Source organism: Eleutherodactylus coqui, chromosome 10, assembly GCF_035609145.1.
Source record: "Eleutherodactylus coqui strain aEleCoq1 chromosome 10, aEleCoq1.hap1, whole genome shotgun sequence".
Classification (NCBI taxonomy): domain Eukaryota; kingdom Metazoa; phylum Chordata; class Amphibia; order Anura; family Eleutherodactylidae; genus Eleutherodactylus; species Eleutherodactylus coqui.
The window spans coordinates 40,983,200-41,000,933 of record NC_089846.1 but is presented as its reverse complement, the minus strand read 5'-3'; positions in this window follow the sequence as shown (position 1 = coordinate 41,000,933).

Genomic DNA, 17,734 nt, shown 5'->3' with positions numbered 1-17,734 from the left:
TCCAAAGTACATAGGCTCACAAGCCCATGACAGGGATGCTTGTTGTCTCACGAGCCCCGACTCTAACAAGACAACTTAACCCCAGGGAATCCTGCCTGCAAGCAGGGCGATCGTCCCAATAGGGACGGTCCTACCCTGAAACCTAGGGACCTGGCTCGCCATAGATGGAATACAACATATACACTGAACAGGACACAGTTCACATACACAAGCAAACAAGGGACATACACCCTGAACAGGTAACTCTTAACACCAACAAACAGGGAATCTCACGCAGAACCTCATGCAAGCAACACCAAAGGAGAACATGCATGACACCAAACAGAGTTCTGAGATGAAAAATAGCAAAAAGGGTAAATAACGAGTGCTCTCTAGTAAGCGGGGCTGGTATTCATATGCAGGAGACTGGTGGTGATTGGCTGGCTGGAGAACTTCACACCATCGGCCAGCCAAATCAACCACACCTGCGGCAGTATGCTCTTGGAAACCCAACAGAACCACAGGTCCCAGGAGCATAGCGTGACATACATACTGATAAAAGAGGTCTGTGGGGAAGTTTATTACTCTTTCTGGTACATTAAGGAAGTCTAATCGGTGGCTTTGCTTCCATTGAAATCATTCCCACCAATCTGCTGATGATAGGTCATTAATAGACCAATAAGAACTCAGAAATCCCCTTTAAGTGTATGGATATAAAATGCAGGTCATCATGACCTTCAAATGTCCTAATTATTTCTAGTTTGAAACCAAAATGTCACATGTGGCTTTCCAGCACAAACCTAATGCGCATGGATACCATTTTAGAAGGTCATTGTTCACACGAGCCAACTTCTGGTTTTTACATATTTAGCGTATTTATTTCTCTGCAGGATTCTGTTGTTTTTCTTTGCCTCGCTCATGTTGCCTTGGCTCCGCTTGTTCTCTCTTTACCATTAATATGTCTTTTATTCATTTCTATTTACAGTCTCTTCCAAACTGCTTTTTAACATACACTTGTTTCTTCTGTTTTATTGCATTGTTATCCCTCCCTACTAAGTTTTTCCCACATAGGAATATGTAACAAGCCAGACCGAGGATGGGGCAGCGAATGATAGAAGTCACGGTGGCACCGCTGCTCCTCTACGATGAAAGTGGTATTACACAGGGGTATATAAAAAACTCGAAAATACATGTCTAAGACAGGACTGCAGAGATTATCATTAAAGAATTGCTTATTGAAAATTACATATAATTAAAGCATTTTAAAAACAGAACATGATGGAAATACAGCATCAGTACAAGGGAAATTCATCACTTCAGGTCACACATGTAAGAAAATCATATTCATATTAATCTACAAAACGCACAACCAAGCTCAATGTCATGCACATAATAAAGTGTTAACACATAACCGAGGATCTGGATATTCCTGCGCCCAGACACACATTTCGCTCATAGCTTCACCCAACCTTCTGCACACTGATGGGGAGCAAAAACCCCCAAAACAGTCTGTCTGTGTATGGTTTGTCTTTTCCTTCTAGAGAAGACTCTGACTTTGGCTTATATTCCCAGTCATTGTTATAAGGCTTGTTAAAAGGTCTGACATTAAGGTCAGCTTCAGACAACCATATGCCCAAATATGCTTATCTTAGTACAACGTATTTGTGCAATGAATGAGGTTTAATGGTGATTTGCATGTGTATCTGCGCAAGTACTGTACTTTTTGCGTACACAGGGTCTGCTTACACACACCCCTTTTGTGGTTTTAAAGGTTATTTAGCCTAATGAGGTCCAGATGTGTTCCTTTTTTTCACGGAATTCCACAGCATATTGTGCATTTTGGCTACTCTCATAAACTTCATGGGGCTCTTGGTGCGCAAATACGCTGGAAATTAGAGCAGGACCTAGTTTTTTGCACACACATGACAACAAACCAATTGACATCAATGGGTTCTTTTCTCTGCACATTACTTGCGTATATTTTATCCCCAGAAGAACACGCACAAATACAAATGCCTGAAGGAGCCCTGACTTGCAGGAATACTGCCTTCCAATAAGTGGTGCTGTAGAGGCATTTCCTAGAGGAGCATGCATGGCCTTATAAGTCTCCCCACTAGGTGCTCTCCATAAGGAAAACTCTACCCTTCCCAATCTTCAAATAGGAAATGGCATTATGGTCCTTTTGTGTCTCTCAATAGATTTGATGCACTTCTTGCCAGCTCAATATTTACTTAGACCAGTGTATGAAACACTGCAGTGTAATACTGATAAGCAGTTTACTAGGCTCTGCCTTAGGCTAGTTTCACACAAATGTATTGTAAATGATCTGTAGGAGGGAATTGAGGGGAAAATGATCAAATTTGCTGACAATACAAAGCTAGGAGGGATAGCTAACTCTAGGGAAGAGAGAGACAGTATTCAAAAAGATCTAGAAAAGCTTGAACAGTGGGTTCAACAAGGAGAAATGCAAAGTCCTACATCTGGACAAGAAGAATGAAAAATGCATGTACAGAATGTAAGGGATTAGGCTAAGCAGCAACACATGTGAAAAAGACTTGGGTATACTAATAGATCATAGACTGAACATGAGTCAGCAATGTGATGCAGCAGCCAAAAAGGCAAACACAATTCTGGGATGTATTAAGAGACGCATAGAGTCTAGATCACATGAGGTAATTATCCCCCTCTACTCTTCCTTAGTCTGACCTCATCTGGAACACTGTGTCCAGTTCTGGGCACCCCAATTAAAAAAAAAGACAGACAAACTGGAGCAAGTTTAGAGAAGAGTTACCAAGATGGTGAGCGGTCTGCAAATCATGTCCTATGAAGAACGGTTAAAGGATCTGAAAATGCAGATTAGGCATTGTAGCTAAACTACAGTCACAGATCACAGATCTGTCCTAATAGAGCTGAGCTAAAAAAAAGCATCCAATGAGAAAGATCTAAGGAAATATAGCTAGCAGGTAATCATCCTCAGTAAGTACTAACTTAGATATTGCATTTTGACTGGAGGATCACTTTAAGAAAATAAAATAGACTTGATGCAAGATTTCGATAAAACAAACAGCATTTTTATTATATACCATGAAAGTCAAATGGAGTTTTTATATCATAGTCTCCGTAAGTCTAGGTATTCATAAAAAGATGGAAAAAGAAGGGATTGAAATTTCATTCCGTAAAGCCAAAGTCTGGAAAAAGTGTTGCATTTTTTATTTAATTATTTATAGACATTTTCAAAAATAAAACTCTCTTTGACATCGAGTCGACATGTAGGCCGGCTGTGAGAAAGCAAAACACTGTGCATACGAATTAACAGTAAATGCATTTAAGAAAACACAATATACAATACACATAAAGCCTAATACACAACCTGGATTCGACATGCCTTTGTAAAGATTGGTTCTTTTATGTTTTCCGGAGAGCGAAAAACAATGATACAAGGACATGACAACATAAGTTGTAAGGAAGAAAGTGGGTAGGGAGTGTAAAAAGTAAAGTTTAGCAGGGAACAGCATGGCCTTGTTTCAAAGCTGCCTTATACATCTTTATTCAGAGTTATGAAAAACTATCCAGTTCTACCAAGTCTTATTGAACGTATTGTGTGGGTTTTGTACAGTTGCTGTAAGGACCTTTATCTCTATTACTTCTTATATTCTAGAAAAGCACTCCCCTGAGGTCAGAGCGTTCATCTGATACCAGTGATACAAACTTGGGTCTTGTTAATTAAATGTCAGATCACAAATTTCTTAAAGGACTGGTATATAGCGGAGATAAAAGAGAAACAGAGCGCATCAGGTAACGGATAGTCTCTTAATGTGGAGATGATGTGTCTAAACTCATTCAAGAAGCCAGTATGGGACAGACAGAGAAATTATGGATCGGTATTCAGGTGTCTGCTCCATATCTTCACATCGGGTGAAAACTGTGGGTATAAGTGTATGAAGTGTAAATGTGACCTTGAGCCACTGGAAGAGGATTTGTAAGGCTGCTTCTTGTAAAGGATGTCTGTAACTCCATATCCCACTTACCAATATAAGATCGAAGAAGAGCGCTGGAAAGTCAGATGGGAATCTCATAAATTTGGAAGAGAGTATGTTGCACAACCCTTGGGGAGAAGCAAAGCTGTTTAAAGTGAGTCTTCGACTGAGAGTAGAGATGAGGAAATCGAACCTGCAGAACCCAAATTCAGGGTGAACTTTGCTAAAAGTTCGTGTGAGTGTGAGCCTGAACTGGAAGTTCTTAAAAACGCTAATACAAGAACTGAACACTTTCTAAGAGCCCTGAAATTACAGTGGTGGTAGAGATGATTTTGTCTTCCTCCTCCTCAAGAGGAAGAAGCAGAAGTTAGAAGCAGGGGTTAGAAGAAGGAAGAAAAAGCTTGGTGACTCACAGGTTAAGTACTGCTGCCTAGCAGTACTTGAGTCCTAGGTTCAAATCTGACTTAGGCCAAATGCACACGGGCAGGAATTCTGCCCGTGCCCGCTGCCATAGGATTGCATTAGATAATGCAATCCTATGCAGACAGCAGCGATTTAACCGAGTGAAAACTCGCACGGTAAACAAATTGCGGCATGCCCTACTTCTGTGCGAGGCTCGCACAGAAATGTCACTGGTGACACACTGGCTCTGGTCCGCGCATGAGCGGCTGTGCAACAGCAGGAGCAGAGCGAGATACCGGGAGGTGACTGCAGGGGCACGGCTCGCATCTCATTGCGAGAATTCTCAGAGCAGGATCTTATCCAGCTGTCTGCAGGAGGCCTTAGAACAACATCTGTATTGTGTTTGTATGTTCTCTTTGTTTTTCTTGTTCTCCTCCTTTGAAGGAAAAAAGAAGTGTGGTGGCTCATAGGTTAGCGCTGTTGCCTTGCAGCGCTGAAGTCCTAGGCTCAAATCTGACTGAGGACAACATCTTAATAGAGTTTTTCAAAGTGAGATTTGTTTTAGGGGTTTTTATGAACTTCCAGTTTGGTTTGAACTAATTGCAACCAAACTAAAATTTTTGGTGGAATTCGATGAACCGAACTTTTCAAAATTTCATTAATATCTGTGCTCTCTCCGGGTTCTGCTCCTACCTATCTGACCACTCATTTAGTATATCCTTTGCTGGCTTTACCTCGGCTCCCTTCCTCTTGCTGTTGGGGGCCCCCAAGTCTCGGTCCTTGACCCCCTCCTTTCCTCCATCTACACAGCCCCTATTGGACAAACCATCAGGAGATTTGGCTATCCGTACCATCTCTATCCTGATGACACCCAGTTATACACCTCCTCCTGCAACATCACAGCAACATTTCTCCAGAACGCCACCGACTGTCTGTCCGCTGTCTCTAACACTATGTCCTATCTATACCTAAAACTGAACCTCTCAAAAACTGACCTCCTGGTGTTTCTGCCCTTCACTAACTGACCTCATCCTGACATTTCCATCTCAGTTTGTGGCACCACCATAGCTCCAAAACAGCATGCCCGCTGTCTTGGCGTTATTTTCGATTCTGATCTCTCCCTTACCCCCTATATTTAATCTCTCATCCAAACATGTCATCTGCACTTCAAGAACATTGGAAGAATCCACCCCTTTCTCACTGTGGACTCGCAAAAAATGCTCACTGTTGCCCTCATCTACTTTCGGCTTGGTTATTGCAACTCGTTGTTGGGCGGTCTCCCCTGCACCAGACTCTCCCCTCTCCAATCCATCCTGAATGTGGCAGCTGGGCTAATCTTCCTGTCCAGCCGCTACTTGGATGCCTCTGCCCTGTGTGATTCACTGCACTGGCTGCCAGTAAAATCTAAAATTCAATTCAAACTCACTACCTTTATCCATAAATCTCTCTACAGCACCGCGCCACCCTACATTGCCTCCCTCATCTCAATCCACCTCCCAGTTCGCATCCTTCACTCAGCTCATGAAATCAGATTAAGTGCCCCTTTAATTCAAACCTCTCATTCCCACCTCCAAGACTTCTCCAGAGCAGTACTAGTCCTCTGGAATGTGCTACCCAAAACTATCCGTGCAATCCCTGACATACAAAACTTCCGGCGTGCTCTAAAAATGCACCTCTTCAGGGAGGTGTACCATATCTTCTAAACCAAACCCCTCTGTACTCCGCCTGATAACATGCTCCTTGTCTCTCTGACTGCAGTTCCTGCTAGCCAAAATCAACCGCTCCCTGCAGTCATACCGATTCAGCCACCACAGGGCTTAAGTCTGACCATTGTCTATGAATATAGCATCCCTCACTCTCCACCTCGCCATACTGTGCACATCTCCAGCTCCTTTGCCTTCTGTATCTCCCCACTATTTGTAGTATGTAAGCTCGTTGGAGGAGGACCCTAACCCATATTGTTTCCATCAATTGATAACTTCATGTAACGGTGTTTTTTGTATCTTTGTTTCTTGTATCTGTTCCCCCTGTTTTATAAGCGCTGCAGAATATTTTGCCACTATATTAATAAAGATTATTATTAATATCTAATTATGAGCAATTCCTCGGGAAATGAATAGAGCTGAGGTAGTGTTAAGTTGTGTCACTCACTTGCAAAAAGGATAAAGAGCATGCTTCTATGTATGTTAATAGTGTGGATGATGTACCTTCCAGAAAGGTATGAGGCTCTGAACTGACTGGTTTAACATTAACCACTAGTTTTCCCCAAAATAGGACAGGGTCTTATATTAATTTTTGCATCAAAAGATGCACTAGGACTTATTTTCAGGGAATGTCTTATTTTGGTGACAGCGGGACTACTCTATCTGTGTGCGAGAGCCCCGCACTTCCAACCCTTATAGTCGCTCACACAAGTGCTCAGACCTTTTTTGTTATCTGCGTTTTTACTGCATATACTGAGCAGTAAAACGCTGACAAAACCCTCGACCCCCACACAGGGTCACTTCCTGGTTACAGGAGTCATAAATCCTGCTTCTACAAAGTGATGGTTGTGATTGGTTCTTTGAGAGCTGCATTGATTGACTGAGCCACGGACTGCAGGAACCACGCCAGGGCTCTGGAGAGCACCAGAAAGGACCTGGACCAAGTCTGCTGGGCAAGTGACTCAGCTGACCAGCATGAAAAGTGCTGTAAAAATGCAGCAATTGCATTTTTGGTTTCAAAATACTTTATTCAGGAGTCAAACATATAAAGTACAACTTCTTTTAAAATATTCAAGAGTGAATTTCCCCTCGCAGGGGGTGTAACATAACAAACAGCATTAATCCTATTCCTAAATTGAGTGTACTATTCTCTTATCCAATTTAATTCTAACAATATTATTCCTTAGACTCTCTATCTCCGTTTTTCACTAGAAATATTGTTTCAACAAAAAACAAACAAACAAAAAAAAATTAAAAAAAATAAAAAAAATAAATAAAAAATAAAATATTTGTAGGTCCTAAATATCGTGGTTCAAACATTAAACTTTTAACGAAGATCAACTGTGGTCGTCTCTCATTCCCTTATTGGGTGCTTTCGTATTTCTCTCGTCTATTCATCATATGGGTCTTATTTTTATGTCGACTGGAGGATGTGTCTCAATCCTGGTATTTCTACCATGTTTATCCAGGGGTCCCAAATTTCACCGAACTTTTCTAAAGCATCTGTTCCTACTGCGTGCATTCTCTCGTATAGTACGATACGTGAGACTCTATCTAGCACGTCCTGGAAGAAAAGGTCTCTCTGCTTCCATCTGGAGGCAATGTGTATTCTGGCGGCCATACAGATCGCCTGGATTAACTTGTGGGCTCGATATCTGGTCCCAGGTTGACGATCACCCAGTAAGAGTGTGGCTGGTGATCTCTGTAGGTTACCTATAAATAGCCTCCGTAGAAGCCTATGGACTTGCGTCCAGAGTCTAGCCACCACTGGGCATGTCCACCAGATATGGGCTTGTGTGCCTATTTCAGCGCATCCTCGAAAACACAAAGGCAACGTGGACTGATATATTTGGTGCAGTCTGTATGGCACCAAGTGGGTTCTATGGAGAATCTTCATAGATGTTTCTGTCAAGGTCACCTGGTGACTCCCCTTCGCCACCGTCTCACAACACTGTCTCCATTTCTCTAGTGACAAGCTTATTTTTAAGTCCTTTTCCCATTTTTCCATATAAGGAAGCTTTCCTTCTCCCCCTGGTCTGTTCAGCATGTCATAGATTAAGGATAGGGACCCCTTTTTCATAGGGTCCCTCAGGCATAGTCTCTCGAATGCAGTCAGCTCTGGTAGAGAACTTGGAAGCCTGAGTGAGCCTAGGAAATGGTATACCTGATTAATTCTAAAGTTCTCGGATGTGGGAGGATTGAATTTAATCTTAAATTGATTTATGGTGAGTATTTTGGAGTTTTCTATCATGCTGTGTAGGCTAGTAAGCTCGTTTATTTTCCACCACTGAAAGTGTAACAGGTCCCTGCTTGGAGGGAACTTTTCGTTTGGTATCAGTGTCATTAGTCTAGATGGATTGTTTGATAGTTTATGTTTGTACCTGGATTCCCTCCATATGCGTATCGAGTGATATGATAGTGGGCTCTTGTCCATAAAGTTTGATTTGAGTGGACCTGCCAACCAAGTCAGTTCCGCGGGGGTGTGTGGGGCTAGCTTATGCGTTTCCATGGTGACCCAGATTGGGGCTTTTGTACCCCCCATGGTTTCGATCCATTGTGCCAGTCTCGCTGCTAGATAGTATTTTTTCAGGTTGGGGACTGAAAGGCCTCCTAATTTCTTATGATAGTACATAGTCCTGTTTTTAATCCTTGCCCTTCTACCGGCCCAAATAAACTTGAAGATAGCTTTTTGAAATTCATCCAGAACTCCGTTTGGGATAGGAATGGGCAGTGACCTAAACAAATATAGTATCCGGGGCAGGGTATTCATTTTTACCGCGTTTATCCTTCCCATCCACGAGATCATGGGATCATTCCACTTTGTTAGCTCCGAGGTTAGTTTCTTGATTAGCGGTGGGTAATTCCATTTATATAGAGAGGACAGAGAGGGGGTCAGATTAATTCCCAGATATGGTATATATTGTGCCTGTTGATTAAAGCCGAAATTTATATCTATCAACTTTATTAGGGAGGGTGGAGTATTTATATGTGTTATATCGCTTTTATCTGTGTTTACTCTCAGTCCCGTTAAGGTTGCCCACTTCTCGAGGAGATTCATCAAATTTGGCAAGGTTGTTAGGGGTTGAGTGATAGTCAATAGCATATCATCCGCGAATAAATTTATTTTATATTCCTTATCCCCCAAGGTGACTCCCTTTATATTTGGGTTCTCTCTTATTGCTATCGCTAACGGCTCCATAGCTAGGGCGAAAAGCGCTGGAGAGAGAGGGCATCCCTGTCGGGTGCCTCGCTTAATTGGGATTGGTCTTTCTTTGGTTGTTGGCAGTTTCAATAGGGTTGAGGGATGAGAGTACAAAGATTTTATTGCCCGTAGAAATTCCCCGTTAAAACCCATGTGACCCAGCAGGGCGAACAGATAGTCCCACGATATGGAATCGAACGCTTTTTCGATGTCTAAAGTGAGTAGAGTCAGGGAGTTACTATTTCTCTGGGCCTGGTCAATAATGTTTATTACTTTCCTGATATTGTCCGGCGCCTGTCTTTGCGGAATAAAGCCTACTTGGTCTTTATGGATGAGTTTTGCAAGAAAGAGATTCAGTCACCTCGCTAGGACACTTGTAAAGATTTTATAATCTAGGTTTAGAAGCGATATTGGCCTATAATTTTTTGGGGACAGTGGATCTTTGTTCGCCTTCGGTATCACCGTTAGGTTTGAATTAAGAAATTCCGCTGGTGGGGTTTGTCCGTCCATCAGGGTTTGAAACATCTCCCCGAGGGGTCAGGTTAGACGGTCCTTGTATTTTTTAGAATATATAGCTGTAAGGCCATCAGGGCCTGGGGCCTTACCTGGTTTTAGGTTGTCTATTACTTCTACTATTTCCTCCTCCGTGATGTCAGCATTTAATAAGTCTCTCTGTTCCTGACTTATGGTGGGTAGTTGTACTGACGCTAGGAATTCTTTTCTCAAGGATTCTCCCCCCCCCCCCCCCCCATGTTCTCTGTAAAGGGCCGTATAAAAGTCGGCGAATGTGTTGTAGATTTTTGTTGGATTGGTGGTCGTTGTATTATGTGGAGTGTATAATTTGAATACTGAGTTTAGTCTCTGCGTTTCCCGCAGCTTCTTGGCTAGCATTTTATCTGGTTTGTTTGCAAATTTATAGTATTTGTATTTAGTCCACTGTAGCGCCCGTTCTACTTTTTCCGACATTAAGATGTTTAGTTGGAGTTTAATGTCCTTGATTTATTTCGTGGTCGCCCGCGTCGGATTCCGCTGGTTCAAGTTTTCCAGGAGAAATAATCTCCTTTCTAGTGCTTGGAAAGCTTTAGATCTTTCCTTTTTTTTCTGGGATGAAATTTGAATCAATCTACCCCGGATATATGCCTTGTGGGCGAGCCATGCCCACTGCGGTTTGTTTTCTGGCCCCTTATTATACTCAAAGAATTCTGCTATTTGGGTCGCAATTTTGTTTGAGGTTGCTGGGTCCTTCAGGATCGCCTCATTTAGCCTCCATCTGAACACATTTCCTTTGGTGTTTTCTAATTGTATCTCACAGAGTACCAGATCGTGGTCCGACCACGCATTGGGGTAATGCCTCGCGGTCGCGAGCTGGGGTACTAGCTGTGTCGAGATTAGCACATAGTCGAGTCTAGAGTAGGTCTGGTTTGGTGCTGAGAAAAAGGTATATCCTCTATCTTTTCCATGTACCTCTTTCCAACAATCAGCCAGTCTGTGGTGTTCTAGTTTAGTTTCCCAATCTTTTCTCTGTTTTACTGAAAATCTGTCTGGGGTATTACTTGATCTATCTAACATTTTGTGGAAGGGGAAGTTGAAGTCCCCTGCCCATAGGACCTTGTGTTGTGGGAATCTATTTAATTGATTTGCTACTTTTTGCATGATAGGCCAGGGGTTTTCCGGTGGTGCGTACATGTTAACTATTAGCAGTGGCTGGTCTTGGAGTGTACCCCACGTAAGGCAGTATCTCCCTTCTTGGTCACTTTCTGAATGGATGTCATGGAGGGGAAATGAGTTATGCAATAGTGTCATGACCCTCCTATGTTTTTTGCTTGCTGTGGATGAGAAGCTTCTTGTGTAGTTGTGGTTAATGTGTCTGGGGGCTGAACTATGGGAGAAATGTGTCTCCTGGATGCAGATTATGTCCGGTTTGTGTTTGGTGTATGTTATGAAGGCTTTTCTCCGTTTGTTCGGTGAGTTAAATCCTCTCACATTGTGGGAAATCAAACATACCATTTGATGGTGTAGTCTGGGCTTGCTGTGATGTCCTTACCAGGGAGCTTGTGATTATTTGCCTTTTGTCCTCCAATCTGACCCCAATTCTGAGAGACGACCTGTGATCTTAATTCAAAAACAATTACAAACATGCATTCAAACATATCCACCTTTCCCCTCTGTGTTTGTGGGAATGGTGTAACACTTAACCAATTCAGGTTAACTAGGATCCTCGGACCCTTAAGGCCAGAGATTGGATTGGTGTCACCTTTTGGTGACCCCTCCATCTCTGAAGTACTTGGCAACTTTCTTGCCATCTTGGGACTATGCATCCTGATCTGGTGAGCAGGGGCACTTCCCGGCCGAGCAATTGCATTTTTACGTCACTTTTCAGGCACCTAAAGCATTCCTATTGACCTTTTCTTATGAACTGTAACTAGGGCTTGTTTTCAGGGTAGGGCTTATATTTCAAGCCTCCCTGAAAAATCATGCTAGGGCTTACTTTCTGTGTCGGTCTAAATTTGGGGGAAACAGGTAGATCTTTATCCAGCCATGGGGAAACTCCAAATTGCCCAATCTAGGATATAATGGGAGGGATGTAACAAACTATCCTTATTCAGAAACAGCCTTGAGGATTGAAGAAATGACTGGATGGATAATTTTCTTATGTGGGAGTCTAAACAAAACCCAAATGAAGGAGATGAAACAATATCTCTGCAGCGTCACATTTTGGAAAGCAGCATTCCTGCACGTCAATATTAGACTCTTTATACAAGCCTTGTAACAATGACTGACAACTAAAAGCCAAGCCAGAATCCATACACAGACAGCTGTTTCGGGGTGTTTGCCCATCATCAGTGTGTATTAGGTTTCTGGCTTGGCTAGCAACAGGCCTGTGATGTGGGTCAGGAGCGCTATATTTTCTCCTTGGAGAGAGCACCTTGAAAATGAGTGAGTGAGAAGACTTATAAAGCCATTAATACTCCTCTGGGTAATATGCAAAAAAGGGAGATGGCATAGTACTTTTGCAGCACCACCTATTGGAAGGCAGCATTCCTCCAAGTCAATGTCAGACTGGGACTTGAAAGCCAAGCCAGAATCTATACACAGACAGCTGTTTCGGGGTGTTTTCCCCTCATTGGTGTGTAGTAGGTTTCTAACTTGGCTATGCAAAGGGTGATATCTGCTGCAGATCTGGTCCAACATCTGGAGCAAAATAGCTATCCTAATCTACCATAAATGACATAACAAAGATGCTATGAAAGGAGTCACAATTACTAGTTGTAACCTTGTATCTTGTGTTTTCAAAGGTAAGTTTCCAGCCTTCTCCTAAATATATCTGCACTTTCAGCTATTACTAAATCCTATGGGAGCATGTTAAAATGGATGAGCTGGGAGCAAGATATGAGGCTGCGATTGTATCAAAAAGCCTTTCACTTGAGTTATTAATTGTACAACAATGTTTCATACAGTAACTTGCTCTTCAGACAGTGAAATCACACTTTTAAATTTGGAGATTAAATCACACAGCAAGCCGCGTCCACATGTTCTCTGTGGGAACCGCAAAATGAATAAAGTTATCACATTGGATTTGATAAGGGCCATTTACAGATTTATCTAAGGATATCACACTTCAGCCTTCTCTTCTCAACGGAAAATAAATTTCGTTTGGACAACCTTTTAATGCAGCAGACTAGCATTGAGTGCTACAATTCAGATCCTTATCCACCATTGTACCCAAATCTTTCTCCATTGAAGACTCATCCAGAAGTAATTCATTCCAGGTATAAATAGTTTGGCCTCAAAATGGATAACCTGACATTGTCAAGATTGAACTTCATTTGCCATTTTTTTGGCTCATTTAGCCAGTTTTTCAAAGTTGCCCTGTAGGGATAAAATATCTTGTACTATATTAGCTTAGTAATCAACTTCTATCCAGGAGAGAGTCAGAGAGTGAATTGTTCTGTTATGATATTCCTCAACTTTAATAAAAAAGGTTGACACCTGCACATTTCCTTATTAAAGGCAGAAGTACAACATTTAACGTCTTCGTGGTTGAACTCTTGTTCTAAGCTGATTCACCAGGGGAAGAACAATAATTAAGAAATTGATGGGGGATTACTGCTGCTAAATTCCATGCAGTGGGCTCTCGTTGTCATCTAATCTTGTATTTCATAAATATGGCTTACTCGCATTTCAGCTAAGTGGATAATGGAGAGAATAAAAAGTGTAATACGTGTCAAACTTGTTCCTATAAATTCCATTCTCGTTTGGGGATTGCTCAGTCGGAGATGCTGACATGATGCTGACTGTTATTTCATTTGTCACTGCAAATTTAGGCTGACCTCCCAAACTCAAGAGCTCCCTCGTTGTCCGTGGGTTTCAGAAGTTTCAGATTAGCTTCTCCCTTCGCAGGAAGGGTGACCGGTCGGAGAGAATAAAGAGTATGAATACACACAGTTACGCGTTCAAGTAGTTCTCTCTGGGTATTCTACCTTGAGCCTGTTTTTTTATTGAGGACATACGATGGGGGTTGACACTGTATATTGGTCAATAATAGAGATGAGCGAGTATACTCGCTAAAGGCAATTGCTCGAGCGAGCATTGCCTTTAGCGAGTACCTGCCCGCTCGAGACAAAAGGTTCGGGTGCCGGCGGCGGCAGGGAGCTGCGGGGGAGAGCGGGGCGGAACGGAGGGGAGATCTCTCTCTCTCCCTCTCTCCCCCCCCCCGCTCCCTCCTGCTGACAGCCGCTACTCACTGCTCCCCCGCGCCGGCACCCGAACCTTTCGTCTCGAGCGGGCAGGTACTCGCTAAGGGCAATGCTCGCTCGAGCAATTGCCTTTAGCGAGTATACTCGCTCATCTCTAGTCAATAACATAAAGAATCCATCATTTAAGAATACGTACTTCATATATGAATTTAAGACGTAACAGGCTTAGCAACACAATAACCATAGTAACGTAACAGTATACGTAGCATGTATATAGCAATTATAAATATGTTCAGACATAAGCAGAATGTTGCAAAATAACCTATGGCTTATTGCTAAAAATTTCCCATTAGCTGTTTAGATGGTTGCTTTCGTTAAGCATCTAATAGAAGTTGTTACCCAACCATCTCCTTTGGACTTGCCTATTTATTTGCCTTGTGTTTGAGCTAGAGTTATATTAAGTAGGTGAGAAGTGATTCCGTGTATACTCTATAGGAGCTATACATATGTGTATACAGTACTTTGCAAAAGTTTTCGGCAGGTGTGGAAAAAATGCATCAAATTAAGAATACTTTCAAAAATAGGAGTATTAATGGTTTATTTTTGTCAATTAACAAAAAGCAAAGTCAATGATCAAGTGTAGTCATTTGGTCTCACTCTAGATGCTATTGAAGTTCATCTGATTCTTGACATTGGCTATGATTGACTAGATCCATGTGTCCGCTCCTGATCCTGGCTTGATATCCTGATTACACTTTTATCTGCTGCCTGTCCTGAGCTCTGGTTTGATTGACCATGCTGAACCTGTTCTCCCTGGCATGCTGAAGTTTGCCACCTGCTTCCACCCGAACCGTCTGTCTAACCAAGCTTTGGTCTTAGGAGCATCAGCTGCCACACTACTGGAACCACTTCCTGAATAATGGCCTGGGGACTTCACAGAAAAGCCCATACCTCAACTGGTGGGGGCTAAAAGTTGAAGACCGGATTACCTTAGAATCATAGAATCATAGACTGGTAGAGTTGGAAGGGACTTCCATGGTCATCCTATCCACCCCCCTGCTCAGTGCAGGATTTACTAAATCCTCCCACACAGATATTTGTCCAGCATTCATCCTCCTGGGCTTCAGACAAACTCAGTCTGGGGAGAGGAGTCAATGTTCAACCCCAGAGGTCGAGAGCGGACTTTCAGCATCATCCCATGATGGACTCCCACCTCCCTTTGTCTGCAGTGAGTTATATAACATTGATGACAATACATGATATTTCTATAAAATTATCCAATGAGGCATTTTATGTTCATTCATGTCAAGTGTTATAAGGCAGTTTTCCTCTTATCTAGCCTAAACAGGTGTGTGTAGTGCACAAGTCCAAAGGAACATCATGATTGAGGAATGTGTTATGTATCAACTTGCGATAGGTGTGAAATATAGACTTTCGAAGCTATGAGTCTATTTTGAAGGCATAAGAATAAAAAAAATACTCCCTCCATACACACTTGTACAGTCAGTCTAGCACAGTGTTATGTGGAATAGAAATGACCCGGAATGCTTCTTTATAGCAACAGCATAATTAAAGGGATTCACTACTTTATAAAAACATTTCCAAAAGGCCCTAAAGTGTTTGTGGTGGGACACAGTGTAGATCTGTAAATGTGCTCATACTTCACGCTAGCTACTAAGCAGAAAGACCCAGCTGTCCATTTTTGGGCTGTGTTAATATGGCAAAGCATCGATCCTTATTTCCATAGGAAGCAATATGACAGCAGTCACTCTCAGTATAACAGCGGTGACTGTTTTTTCTGCTGTGACTGTCTGAATCCTCTCCTCAGGATGCACTTAGATGTAGCTGAATGCATCCAGCACATACACAGATATAGGAGATTCTACCGTTTGTATCCAGGGCTATATTTACCACTAGGCACTGAATGGCCAGTGCCTAGGGCGTATAGGTGCTGTGGAGTGTCTCTAGAAGCAGTCAGAATTTTTTTTCATTTCTTTCACATTACCTCCCCTGAACCCTGGCAGGCCAGGGGAGAGAGGGGGTCAGAGGGGTTGCAACATACAGCTCTGCAGGGTCAGCAGAGTTGTTGGGGCGGTAGCTAGGGCTGAGGGGCATTTCAGACTGATGGCTGCGGTTAGATTATGATATGGGGAAGAGGCTGCTCCTCTGTTTAAGGTGAATACTCGATCTTGGTTCAGATATGTGTGATTGTATGTATAAAGGTGTAAAACTATGCCTGCATATCCCTCATCTATCGCAGAGGTTATGTTGCAGAGAGCCCTGCGATACGTGAAAATCCGCAAAGTAGTGGTGTTATATTTACACAAATCAAGCTGTCGGATGAACTGCCAAACAATCGAAAAGTGAACGAATCATGCGCTTTTTAGCGATGGCAGCTTAACGCAATGAACAAACGAACAGCATGCTACGATTAGTGAACCAATCAGCGCCCAGGATACAGAACACATTCCATCAGCCAATAATGTGCTGTTTACTATCTCGCGTTAGCAAGTGCTAGTCACGTACTGTATTTTCCGCGATATAGAGAAAAACTCAGCGAAAACAGAATTACTTACTGTCTATCTAAAATCCGCAATGCACTGAAGCCACAATCATTGAACCGCGATATAGCAGGGGATCACTTGTACATGTAAAAGCACCTCTGTCAGGGCAGTATTTAGAGCTTGTGCTGCCCTAGGCACTTTAGTGCTCACATACCCTATCGCTAAGTCAGGTACAGGGCACTTTTAGATGGGAAAACCATTCCTTCTTTCCTGGGAATACAGAACATGAATATACAGTAACATTCCTGTATTCTTTCTGGTCATTTCTGAAGAAGGGGCTGTGTCTCCGAAGCGCGTTATTTGTGCTGGCTATCATTTAATTAATTTAGAAGAAATTGGGTTAACTCCTTTGCTTATATGCGCTTTACAGTACAATGGTTGCACCCACGGTCCATCATTTTCTCCTCTTTACAATTAAACAAGGAAGGTTGGTACTCTACAGGTCTAATGCAGACCACCTGGCACCCTGCATCCAGGCTATACTAATTGTGTTGCATGGCTGCTGTTATTCAAAGTGAATGGCAGTGATACTACACAATTGGTGTCGAATTTCTGTGCCACAGCAACTCATTAATGTCACATAGGCAAGGGGAGGCTTAGATTGTGGAGTGATTGGTACCCAACTTTCTGAGACTCTGCCCGTCAACCGAACAAACAACCATCACCTTCGGCCACAATTCTACAGCAATCCGCCTAGCCCTGTGCTCAATATCGCTGCCACCATCAACGTTCACGGGCGTTGGAACCAAATGCTAATACCCACAATTATGTCTTTAGAGATATGGTTTCGTGTTAACATGGATGAGATTCACGAATTAATTGGAAGTTTAATTCTAAAAAGTTAGCAGTGCTTATTTACAGAAAAATACAAAAAATTATATTACAAGGTAATAGGCAAGAGGCATACATAAGATATTCGCACAGTATTACAAATAAAAGGATAAAAATGAAGAGTGTTACCATTCTTTGTGTGGAGTCACATGGAATTATAGGACACTACAAGGGGCTGGCCCTCAACATGAGTCCATTTAGCTCCTTCCAGCCCCCATGGGGGTTTGGATTACACTGGAGTGCATGGGGACTGAAATCCATATTTCCTTCATAACTTTATGTGGGTGGGACCCACAATGAAATTATGACAGCAAAGTTTTCTCTGATGATTTTACATATGGTTTGAGCCCACACACGAATGTGTTCGGACACATATTTT